This window comes from Echiichthys vipera, assembly GCF_963691815.1.
Source record: "Echiichthys vipera genome assembly, chromosome: 10".
In the NCBI taxonomy this organism is placed as follows: Eukaryota; Metazoa; Chordata; class Actinopteri; order Perciformes; family Trachinidae; genus Echiichthys; species Echiichthys vipera.
In genome coordinates, this window is record NC_139835.1 from 25,894,897 (window position 1) to 25,908,357 (window position 13,461).

Sequence of the window (13,461 nt, forward strand, 5' to 3'; positions counted from 1 at the left end):
TTCATTGTACACTGGTATGGTTTCAACAAGTCTCTTAACTCTACCAGAGGGATGAATACCATTCTCCCAAAGGATAATTCCTCCATTTGGTGTTTTGATTTTCTTCAACTGACATCCTTCTGTAGATTTTAACAGTACTGATCCTTGCATTTTTGCATCTGCAACTTAGAGGCTATAGAGGACGTAATGGGCCCTCGAGGAAAACAAGGCAACATTTTGTCAATCATAACAATGGCCCATGCGCTGCACTGTCCTCGGGGGAAATTCTGCCGCTTGTGCAGAAACATTGTGGAAGTGATGTGCTTGGTAATTTGCATACAGAACAGGAAAGCATAATCTGATCACCGGTTGTCAGCGGAGATGGAGTCTCCGACAAACGCGGTCCATCTCCCAATCTGGACACATGTAGATACAGTCAAACAATGTCTCACACATGCACACACAACCACACATACACACACCATTAGAGATAAAGTGGTCAGACGTTTAGAAGCAACAACAACACTATTTCCATTTCACAAACTCCACACTGTTCAGCTCGGGGCTGTCAGACCCTGCTGTTCACACAAAGACTGAAGGCAGGAAGGAGGTGTGGAAGGGGAAATGTTGGGGAGTAAAGATTGCAGGAGCAGTAAGCTGTCAATGCTTTTGAACTGTCAGAGGTTCAACTTTCTAGGAAAAAGCACCTCTTTGTGCATGTTTAGATTTAAAGAATTCAAACTTTGTGGACGGACAAGTATGAGCGCCTTGATCGATCTCTCTGTGAGATCATTCTGCAAAGCTCATCAGTGGTTACCGATCATTAAGTTATAATTTAAAAGATCATTACGTTAAATTATTTCTATTCTTTGGAGACAGTTACATGTTAGAATCAAACACAGACGGAAATAAAGGCTGCATCGGATCATTTGTTCTATTTCATAAACTCCTCTATATCTCCCAAATGGTGCCAATGTTTGGTTCCCACATCCGAGTGTGACACTGATTACAGTCCAGAGAGCGAGGGAACATCCTGTCATAAACAAAAGACAGATGATCAAGCCTGACGCTGTTGCTTTGCAAAACATGCAGCTATAATTAAATCCATTGTGATGTAATTAGGGGAAAAAAAACATCTTGTATCCTCTTTTAATTGCTATGTGGTCTCACAACACAATTTCTCGTTACAGTCTTCTTGATGCGTGACCCAGGCATTATGCCGGGGAATCTGGTGAGGAAAATGAAAACAAGTCTGATCACTGGTGGCGGTGTTTACCGCCCTGATACACAACACGCCTTCAACGCCATTTCTATCCTTCCAAAAGGGAGCCATCGCCCTCGTGTTGTGTTGTTACTGTGATATAATCAGCAGAAAGAGAAATGTAGCTTCTTTTCTTGATGAAATACAACAACCAAGTGATTCCTTAAATGTTTGTTCATTTCCTCATTAGCTCAGTAAATGAGCAGTTTGCTCAAGCTGAGCTGTGCAAGCTGCAGAATGGATATCTTCATCAAAGCGTATGTGGATGGATTTATAATGTGCCAGAATCTAAGCATCCAAGAGACGTTCTGGGGAACAACGTGAGTATTTTTCCGACTGCAACTATCAGTCACCTGAACAAAGAGAAAGATTTCCAAAGGCCTAATGACCAGCCTAACCATTAACTAATTGATGAGGCATGTGAAGTCTAATGTAGCCACGATTTTCAATAAAAGCTCTTTTGTGTGTGTGTGTGTGTCTGTGTGTGTGTGTCTTGTTATCGTTCCACACTTCAATTTTCACAGAGAACAGTGTCAGTCTCGCTCCATAATGTTAGTGTGTGTGTGTGTGTGTGTGTGTGGGGGGGGGGGGGGGGTACAAGAAGAAACCAAAACACAGAGAATCTCCTAGACCTCACAGTAATTAATTCTGCAAAGACACCGTATTCTACCAAAAAGAGGTCATCCTGTACAAGAACAAGGATTACACGTAATCCCATTTTGATATGTTGGAGTGAATGTATCTTTTTAAAGGAGGCATAACTAGGTGAGAAGCTGAAATTAAGTCCAATGCCCTTAGTGTTTGTACAAGAGTGCGTACAGAGTCAATCCAAAGACAAGCGTGAACAAGAACAAAAGCAGGTTGTGAAGTGACAATGTGAAAATGAAGATGTGTCCATGGCTTTAACATTTTGAAACACTGTGATTTGCTGACCTTCACACTAATCCCTCTCTTCTACATAAACCCTGGAGTTCTTGAATTGTGTTGTTTCGTGTTTGTCACTTTCACCTGGTATTAACGTCGGATCTGTATCTGAATATCTTCCCTGGATAAAGAAAAACACATATTAATGCCCGGTGTAAATACATACAGAACATAATGTGATTGGATTGGGATCGGATCAACCGGACCACGTCTGGAGGTAGTCTGGCTTGCGTTGTGATCAAACCTCAGCGAGGTACCGTACAGCATGACCTAAGGTATAAATTGGGTATCTGTCTTTTAGCTAAGTTAGGTTAAACCCAGCTGATAACAACCCAAACCATCTCTATCTAGCTATACCTAACGTGTACTCAACACACTGATATCAGTCTTCTCCTCTCACTCTGGGAAAAGCTCAAATTATACTGTGTCTACGTTTACAGTTTCGTTATCTGTCCATCTTCACTATCTTTCCACTCCATTTATATGCCTGGCCATTTATGCAAACAAACAACGCGTACATCTGTTTAGGAATATGTGCAGCCTAATGCCTCATTCACGCCACACGCGGCTTCCACGAATGTGCGGTTGATAAGACTGATTGCGGTCAGAGCAGATCCAAGAAAGGACATCTGAAGCACTAAATTTTTTTGGCAGCTTTTCAAGCCTTTTTATTACAGAGGACAGGTATGAAATGGGGTGAGAGAGAAGGGGAGACATGCAGCAAAGGGGCCACAGGTTGGAGTCAAACCCTCGAGGGTCTTCAGCCTCTCTACATGAGGCGACTGCTCTAACCACTGAGCCACCAGCCGCACCTAGCACTCGATTTTTTAAGGTTCAACTGCGCCCGACCGACAACCAATTGGAGTCGAGGAGTGTCTGACACAGCATCAATAACTGCTTAACTCTGATCAAACTGAAACAATCAAGATCCTGTTGCTGTATTGCCCATTTCTCGCATAAAGTCTTTTCAGAAAAATTACTGTAACAAGAGAGTTTGTCCGGATGGTTGGCCGGTGGGTGGGGCTTGGTTTTGGTTTGACTTAGTCACAAACTTTCTCATTTTGTTCACTCAGATATGTTAATGAAATACTTACAGGTAATACAGTAACATAATCTTGAGTCATATTTGTTCAGCGCTGCCTAGCTTCACAGTTTGATCAGAGTTCAGAGCAGTCATTGAAACTGCGTCATAGACCCCGCTGCTCTGAGTGGTTGTTGAAGGTCAGGCACAGTGTAATCTACCAGATGCCATTAGAAGCAGACAGAGAGGGCTCTGGAAGCAGGAACAGCAGCAGAAGGTGGGAGTAGCGATACATGACTTTTTCACAGATCACCTGTCCTATTATGCTGTCAGGATAAAGTGACAGTTCCAGCAAATATTAAATTAAAAATATATTTTTTTTTCATAGAAGGTTACCGACTTCATCTTTAATTAACACATTTGCGTCATAAACAAATTTTATGATGTAAATAATTGATTTTTTTTTCCTCCAAAGAACATACGGTTATCTCACAGCCACCACGTGGTTCCACATCACAGGCTCATCGAATGACTGACGGCAAAATATTCGCACTAATCTGATCTGGACCCCTGCTTAACAAGGTGCTTTGATTAAAAATGAATTGATTCCTTTCCTAGGTTTCCCTTGAAGATATGAAATTGATTCGGCTTAACAATTGAACCCCCAACAGGGTTTTATAACAAAAATAAACTCATAAATAATAATTCAAGCCACACCGTTTTGCATTTTAGTCAGTGGGCATCAGAGGAGACAACAGAGAAAAAACCAACCTTGATCTCAAACTTCGGCATCGATCAACTCATATACTTCTGTTTAAGCATCCCTGTTCATGGACCGGACACATATAAGTGACAGTAATCAAAAACACATTACTGACATCAACGATGCAGGATACACATCCTGTTGGTAAACGGGTGCTAAAGCTTAGACTGGCATCCATCATTTCTTTCTATTGTTGACTTTCAGAGCTCCTGGGCATCTATATTTCCCTTTGATCAAAGTTTTTTTGCTCATGTGTTTCAAGTGCAAACAAGTACCTTTGTGATGGAAATGGATAATGAGCTTTCCCAGGGGGGGTTAATCAAACCGATTGTTCTCCAAGAATAAAAAAGATGCGAAAAGACGTGCGAATGAACTGATTGATTGTGTGAAAAAAAAGGCTCGGTGTCCTTTTCTTTCAGGCAATTCTCCCTTGTTTCCTCCTTGATTCAGGAAGTGATTTATTTCGACAGCTACCTCACTGAGTTTTATTTTATCCAACTGAAAAGTCTTTGTTGTGAGCTCAAACAAGAGAGCGGGGAGAAAAAGAGAGAAACACAGAGACAAAAAAGAGACCACGGAGAAAAAATAAAGAACAACAATGAGAAAGATGGCGCGTTAACCACACAGAAAATAAATGTGTGAAAGTAGCAGTCGAGTGTAGCTGTGAGTAAGCCGCTGGCTGAGGGCCTGGTGGGCTAGATTTGACCCCACAGAGGAGGAGAGTGCACAGTCCAGGTCTATAATTAGAAAACACACAGTGCCACTAATCCTTACTGAATGATTAAGCAGCAAACAGCAAGTTTAGAGCCAGGAACCCACAACCGACCCGCTGTGGAGAGTCAAAGTGGTTTTCCCACTGAGTGAAAAATCTGACAGAGGGGACCGTTAAGTTCTGCTTTGTGGTCAGATTCAGGTAAGGCTGGTTTAGCTCATAATAAATCAAGGGTTTCTAATAGGATTTTAGGGACGTCAACACATTACAGCAGGGTTTATACTTGTGCATTAGGGGGGTTATGGGCTCCATTTGTACAGCTACAGGAATACCGAGTGCAGACCAAAGAGAACTGTGATTGATCAGCTTAGACTTCTTGCTTTTTCTCATAGATATTTCTAAGGCCAGTATTTTTGGCGGTAAAAAACACACGTTTAGTTACGCAGGAAGTAGTGTCCACTTTATGTTGGGAGGCAGAGATGAGGGTGTGGTGGATGGACCTGTTACCCTTTTTTCTCACCAACACAGGAAAACCTGGTAAAAATAGGTCATGGAATCTAGATTTCTTTTTTTCTGCTGTGACTCGTTGGTCATCAAAACATGAAGGAAAACAAGGTTAGTAAAGACTAGCGAGCAGCACGGAGGCCAAGGAAAATGATACAGTGGTTACTTCTTTTTAATATCTGATACTCGCACTCACACTGTCTATCCTAGCGTGCCCAAACAGGTTTTACAGGTAAAGCCTAGTTCGTTCGACCAGTGTGAGTGCAACTGCACCGCGCCTAGCTGCGGCCAGCTTGCCGGCAACGGCCTGCCTGAGAGAGGTGGGCTTTTGTAGAGCACGTTTGCACATGTACGAGCACGAGCGCGCGCACGTGTACGATGGTATGGTGTATGGTCGGATGAAAATATTCAAAAACAGTCGACAAGACGCACAAAAACTCCTAGATCTATGGAAAGATTTGTAAACAAAGCGACACATTGTGATTTCGTCGATCAATGCGTGTGACGTGTGACGTGTTACGGCGTGATGACGTATAGGCAGCAAGAAGCATTCGCGCAAGGCCCAGGTTGTGTGAGTACAAACGGGCCTTGCCCGAGGGGGGGGGGGACAAGTACCCTAAAGCCCAGGGCACGGTACGGACGGACAGTGTGAGTGCGCCTTCAGTCTCTCTTTCAAAGTTTGTGTCAACTGTTTTGGAACAATGTCCGAGCACTGCTTGGATGAAGACGGACGGAATTTGTGGCTGAGATGACAAAGAGTGGCAGAAGAAAAAACCCTGATCTTATTCACTGAACATTATCCCAGATTTGGCTGAATTTGCCAATAGCAAAGTTCTTTCACAAAAAAAATAATGGAAATGCAATAGCACAACGATCTTCTTTTCAATAGCTAAACAAGGCAAACCTTCCCACTGGGAGATACTGTGGCGCTGTGATCAACAGACAAAGATCAATTCCTGTGCTCGATGAGATCCCAGGCTGACCTGATCTGTATGTCCTCACAAAGCTTGCCTTACATGGACTCTTTTCAAAACTACTTACTGTAATTCGAAGTAACTTTGTACATAAAGACACTATGATCATTGCCATTTTCTCTTTACTCCAAAAGTCTGAGCTGTATCACATTCACATGCCTGCATAGTTCCAGATTTACCAAAAGTAATCAAATGAGAACAGGCGATTATTATCCACAACACTGCCTCTCAGTCTTTATTCTCCCAGAAGCCAATCATCTTCCTCTCAGCTCCATGAATGAAAGCCTATTTAGAGAAAGGGAAATATGTTCTGCAGCAGCACTTAGGAGGTAAATAGTGTTTGTCAAATTCCCAAGCACATGTGGGCAGCCCTCTCCACTGTCTCTTTTGCACTAGTACATCATTAGCTGTACAAATTTTCAGGGCCATGAGTAGTTTAAAACACAATAATAACCCATTTACATTCCACAATAATGTCAATAGCTGAAATATAATTAACTGGACGAATGAAAAGAGAATGTATTTGAGGTCAGATTTATATGTTTTCTTTGCCTCCGCTTGTTTAGAAAGGCAGAGGAAGCAGCAGCCAGCTCAGAAGTAGCTGCAGAAGACAGCTAATCATTAGCCAGTTAGCCTCCATTATGGACTGGGATCCAGGCCTGGTGATAAAGAACCAAAGGACTCGGAGCTCACAGCTTAATGATCCAAAGATCAGTGCAGGATTTACGGGCTCAGGGTTTCCACCACGGCCCCTGGACAAAAGCTTCCTCCCTTTCTTCGTGTACTTCAGCAGAGGGAGTTTGTAAAAAAACGAAAGGGAAACAGTGTTGGAAAGTGATGTAATCTCACAACTATCAGGGAAGAAAAAATAGAACGAAGGAGACGTCAATCGCTGAGGTAAAGCTTCCAGTTGATGAGATGATAAATAAAGGCAAGATGCCAAGAACAAACATTTCACACGCTAGGAGTTTTACAGTGCCTTCAGCAGCCTTCTTATTCAGTTTTCATTCAAGTTTTCTGACATTATGCTGTAGCTCACGGTGCACTCTGAATTTATGGGCGTCGATTCAACCGTTTCAGCCCCAGAGGATCAACTCCAATCGCTCTGTATTGAGTCTGAGCTACCTGCTAATGTTTGAAGACTTAACTCGCACCAAAGCGAATGCAATCCAAAACTGACATTTATATATTGCAAGCACTCTGCAACGTCTGAGATCCTTCACACAGACTCAAAGTGTCCTTCCCTCTCAAATCAGCTCTTAAAACGTTTGAGGACTCTTCCTCTTAGTGATGGGGCGTTAAAAGATACCAGGGTTGATCCAATCATCTCAAATGACCCCCCGGAAAATTAGAGCGTTGATCTAGTCAAACAATGCATCCCCAGTTCTTTCTTCGTCCCTGAACTGTGCACCTGCTCATTACTTTACTTCTTAAAGAAAGACCAGTGTTCTCAACAAATTCTCAGCAAATTAACCAGCAAGGGGGATCCAGAGGCCTTTGAGAACAATAAACACGTTTGTAAATGGAGAGCATTGATACATCCAAAGCGCTTTACAAAAGCCAGCAACGGTGCACGGTGATGGCCTGACCATCAGGAGCAATCCTGCTCAAGGACACTTCTGACATGTGGACGAGAGGAACCGTGACTGAACCCTGTGATTAGATGACAACGTGCTCTACCTCCTGCACCGCAGCTGGCCATATAAGTGTCCATTTGTACTCCAGTCAACTGCTGTGAATACACAAAATAAAGGGGAGGCTAATAGTTCTTTAGTCTTTAAATTGAGTTTATAACATCTCCTTGTTTAAAGTACTATCATTGTTTAAACTCATATCATTGGGACAATAAAAAAGTGAGAAAGTGATTATAGAAATAAGATTAAATCAAAAGAAAAGAGACCAATTCAAGTAAGTGCAAAGACATATTTTACACAAGTGTAACTAACAATTTCTAAATGAATTGATTTACATACAAATAATGCAAAATAAAAAACTGCCAAGAGCAAATTTTGAGATAAATCAAATAAATATAAAACTCTAATTAAATAAAACCGAGAAAAGCAACAATTCCTAACATTTTAGAAGGTGCAACGAGAAAGTTTGTCATATTTGCTTTATAGTGATAATTGATCAATAACTAAAATTGAGATTGATTGATTTTCTGTTGATGGACTAAAGGATTGATTGACTTATTGTTTTAGTACCTAATCATAGCTATTAATGATTGGTGGCATCTAGAAAAAAGCATGTTAGAAAAAAAAAAAAACTTCTAATCATATTCAGTCACACGCAGGTGCTTCTGTTGGTTTATCATAAATTTGATATCCGAAAACAAGCAGTCCAGCGTATTGGTCCTCAGGTAATATACGGTTAAACTGTGCACACTTGCACATGAGACTCAGCTAGTTTACTCGTGGGGGCCACTGGAAACTCCAAAAGGTGAAGGAAAAACAAGCTAATTTGTAGCAAGCTGGTGATTTGTTGCTACACGGCTAATTGGCAATTAGTCCAGTGAAAGGCTGGATCCGAGTCCTGGTATGGGTAATGGATGAATATGTAGGTCTGATAGAACTGGCATGGAAACCAGGTTTATGAGTCTCCTTATCAGATCCCGGATTTCCACGCTCTGTATGAAGCCAAGTGATGACATCATCCGCTGGCATGCATCTTAAGACAATGTCTCATCAGCTTTGGCCCGAGTGATTTTAACTCATCTCAGGAGACCCTCTCCATCACGGTCACCACCATCACCACCGTCACCACTGTCACCACCCCCCGTTGTGGTGTGAATGCCTCCTCTGTGAGCCAGGCCAAGGATCTGCCAGCGGCCCCTCTCTTTGTGAGCTGAATGGGCACGGCTCGGCCACGTTTTAAGGCACCCTAATGTACCGTGGCTGGACCACAAAGGCAGCGTGGTAATTTGCCAGGGATAATGACACTCCCTTAATTCGGCCCTAGGGGCCACAAACAGAAAGCTTTACAGAGAACCCCCATCCAGGGATGAGTCTCCTGCCCCCCCCCCCCCCCCCCCCCTTTTCTATAGGTCTCTCTCTCCGTCAGTCCACCCGTTCTCTCTCTTATTGGCCTGAATGGAGCTTGTTTTCTTCCGGCTTATTGTCACCTTGAAGTAAATATCAGCAAACAACAGCAGAGCTGGAGAAGACAACATGCCAACTTCGACTAGACCCCCCGATCTCCTCCCAGAGGAGCTTCCTCAAAGAAACCAGAGACGGAGTATCGCTGCTCTGCTCCAATGACACATATTAGGGAAAGACATTAAGGCTACAAATTGAATCGAGCAGAGTAAGTGAGAAGGAGGCAAGTGCTGAGGAAGCGGGTAGAACAACAAAATGTAAGCAAATGCCAAGGCTGGCCTTCAGGGATATTAAACACCGAGAGAGAGAAGAGGGCGATATTGGAGCAGAAGTGGTCTGTGCGTTTCATGATGAATTGGCCTGTGCTCTTTTAAAAGGTTTTTGTTTTGGCCAGACAAGTTAAATGTTCAATCAGTTTCATCCTAAAAACAACAGGATCTTGGTTTGGTTTGGTTTGGTTTCATTTATTGTCCACAATGTGGAAATTTGTCTTTGATCTCATAAAAACAACAAGCAGGAGGCAACAACAACAGCAACACTCTGGGCAAAAAGCAGGACAGTAGTGAAAATGACAAAAAAAACCGCATCAACGGGACATGGTGTTCAGTGCTCCAATGGCATACGGGATGAAAGAATTTTTAAAAATATTACGATTTTCCCTTGGTACCTTGTACCGTCTACCAGAGGGAAGAAGTTCAAACTCCCTGTTGAGTGGATGAGAGCGATCGTTTGCTATTTTGATGCTTTTTTCCTAAGCACTTCCTTGTACATACAACTTAATTGTTTCTGTCTCATCCCTGTGATTTTTGAGGCTAGGTTCATTATTCTCTGCAGCTCGCTTCTTCCTTTTATGTTTAGATTACCGTACCACATTGCCATGTTAAAAGTTAAAATGCTCTCTATCAGGTTCTTATAAACTGTTTCCATAATATGCTCGCTCACTCTAAATGGGTTTATTCAAGGCCATGATCGGGGGATGGACTTTGTTTATCTTTTTTTATTATTTTATATATATCTTTGGTCCTGATGTTGTTACCAAAACATCTAATAATGATGGCTTCTGATGCTCTGCAGTCAATAAGTAGAAAGGTAACTGATAACATATGATTATGTTATTTGTGGAGCATGGATGCTTTGTACATATACACATTTTTTTGTAATCTGAGTCTGCTTTACTTGCATAACTCGAAAACTCTAGACATGAGAAAAAATCTTTTGGACATCAACAGATAACAGCATGGCTTCGGGCAATATGTTTGCTCAGTATTCTCATGTTTATTAATATGATGTCTAATTATGCCTGAAGAAGGGACAGAATGTGTAAGAGCTATTCGTCCACATATGTCTTAATTATGTCATTTCAATGCAAACAAGCCTGATACTGTGAAGTCATAGATTCATGTACAGCATTTAGATGTGTCACATTAAATAATTACACAAAACACAACATTTTTCATTTTTCATGAACTGTTTGACAGTCGAGTCCACAAGAATGTCTGGTTCATATTTGTTGTGTGGTTTTTGCTGTTGTTGTTTTGCCTTTGCTTTGTTATTGTGAGTCTATCAAAAAGGACACTAACTTCCTAAACCATTACTGACCTTCAACAATCTGTACGTACAGCTGTCAACTCTGTCTAATTTCAGGCATTTTGTGTTGGGCAACATTGTAAACTATATCTAGTTTTGCACCTGATGTTCACTTTGAATATTTCAGAACAATCAATAATACAGAAATGTATATTTTCACAGCAACACTCTGTAATAAGATCCATATCTTTGAGGGGGTACTCAACACATTCCACACCAATGATCGGTCCAAATGAAAGCCCTTTTTGAGCCGTCCGCGTCACACAAGGATCTTGTTTACACCCTGGAAACAAGTCCTTTTGGAGGATAAAATACACTGAGTTCTGGATGCATGAGATCAATAAATCCACACAAAACAAACATCTGAAACTAGTCTGGTTCCCTAAAAAAAATATATTGGTATAAAACTGGTAAAAATAGGAAAATTATGAGTGACAGGCTTTAAGATGCTGACCTTGTAATCGTGTCTGGTTGGGGAGCTTGTTGCATGGCATTGCTCACATGTCCTCCCTGAGTGTAGTCTAATAAAAAATGCCTGAAACTATTCTAAAAAACAACAAGCCTCGGGTGTTCAGGGTATTTTTTTTACTGTTGTTATAACCAAACTAATAGCATACACGCACTCTTTCCTGCTGGAGATGATGTCACAAGGTGATTGTGCACTCGAGTCAAATCTCATCTGAACAATGATTTCACCGTACAGTGTCAATTAAGCTGAAGGCTGTCTGCGCCAGAGTGATTCACATTCACAAATAGAGAGAAAGCGACAGTTAGAGAGAGAGGGGTAAAAACCTGTCCATTAGCAGCCTGTATGAGGCCCTTCCACCAGTCGCCCCCCACATCTCTCCTCATCCTCATTTCTTTCCGCCCCCGCTGCCATGTTCTCGCCGCTGCTTTTCAAATGACTTCACTCCGTCAGAATAGAAAAGAGCTTTCACCCAAAAACTTTTACCACAGAGGGCCATTTTTGAGGGGATTGGGGGGGTTGGGGGGGTTGGGGGGGGGGTTATTTAAAGAAAGCGACAATGAGAGGGAAAGAATATTAGCGGTCCCTTTTTGTAGAGAGACCAGAGAGAAGTTTTCCAGCAAAAATGAGCACACGAGAAAAACACAAACTGAATTCCGTAACAAATACAAAAGCAGAAACTCAGGTAAAAGCAGAAACTAATCGAAGACATGCATGGAAGGTGCACGAACAGTTTCAAAGGAAAAAGTTTAAAGTGTACTCACCAGCTAAGCATCACTAGGGCTTTGGGAGGGGGTGGGGGGGTGGGTGGTGGGAGCTCGGGGGCTGAGAGGGCCGTCTGTCCTTTTCAAATTCTGGAAGAAGAGAGAGAGAGATGGAAGGGGGAAGGGTGAGTCTTTCACGAGCTGCTCACCTCCTTCTCATAGGCAGAGTGCAGAGCGACAAAGAAGTACTGGCGCTCTCGTAAACAAACCGCCAACTTTTCAATGGAGCTGAGAAGGCGGAGCAGGAATGGCATTTAAACTGAGACTTCATGTGGTTGGGGGCAGGAAGGAAAAGAGGGACCTGCAAGATGCCTTTACATCGAGCGAAGGCCCAACCGGACAATAACAAACCACAAAGTTCAATACAGTTCAAACGCATTAAACCCTAAAAGCCTAGAGAACAAACCCTGTGTGACATAGAAAACCTAAATATGTTCAACTGTAAATTACCAGTATATATATATAAATGAGGCGCCTAATTGTGTTCAATCAAACGCGGACGCTAATATGCAGAGAGCACTTTTGGTTCTAAGCTTTTTGATCTCAACTCCACGGAGCAAATTGGAACAAATGGCCCTGGTTGGTTTCTACGGCAACCTGAAAGAGCAGCTCAGACCTGCCACCCCTCTAGCGGCGTCAACCGTGTCCGCTGTGATATGGCTGCTGTTTTTCTTCGGTTACACATAGAACGGCAAAAATGAATCAAAGAGGGATTGTTCACGTAAGACGAATCACTCCTGCTTAGACGTACAGTATAATCAACTGCGCATTCACACCAGTTTCTGCTAATTGTTACGGTTAACGTAGAACATTCACTTGGCAGATGCCTTTGGTTGTATTAAGGGCTGCGACTAATTGTCAACGATAAATGCTGATTGGTGTTTTCAACCAACTTATTTGCCAATTATTCTATCAAATGTCTGAAATATTAAAAACATGTCCATGAGAAGTTCCAAGAATATAAGGTGATGTCTTCCAGTGTCTTGTTTTGTCCGACCGAGAGTGCAAAAGGAAATTCACATCAACTTAAAATTATTTAAAACCGAGAAAAGCAGCCAGTATTGTAAAAGCGTCCAATACTGCCTAATATGCGGGTATCTGTATCAGTCTATGCATCAATCCAAAAAAATATAATTTATGTTTATTTATTCATGTCTGTCTGTAATCACTCAATACGCAAGTTCAGGAATTGGGGTCGGTATCAGAAAGGAAAAAAGGAAAATGTTCTCACATCTGGGAATATGGAGCCTGAGAATACTTGGCATTTTTGCTTCATGAGAGACAATTCATTCTCAGTATTGTTATCAGTTTAATCCAGTTGAAAGTTCTTCTGCCAGATTCTTTGACTCAATGCTGAGACTGAGCATCCACAAAGACAGGTAGACAAACGCAGTAAAGAGGATTTTCTATG

General features: G+C 42.0%; 1 protein-coding gene across 2 annotated transcripts in view; it reads right to left on the reverse strand.

Annotated features, from left to right (window-relative positions):
- The window catches only part of sema5ba (sema domain, seven thrombospondin repeats (type 1 and type 1-like), transmembrane domain (TM) and short cytoplasmic domain, (semaphorin) 5Ba), a 133,540-nt gene extending 121,459 nt beyond the window's left edge, over positions 1–12,081 (reverse strand). For both annotated transcript variants that reach the window (XM_083921325.1, XM_083921324.1), the window contains exon 1: positions 12,051–12,081. The gene's annotated coding sequence lies outside the window, so the exon portion shown is untranslated. The remainder of the gene's footprint in view (positions 1–12,050) is intronic.
- Positions 12,082–13,461: the final 1,380 nt, after the last annotated feature.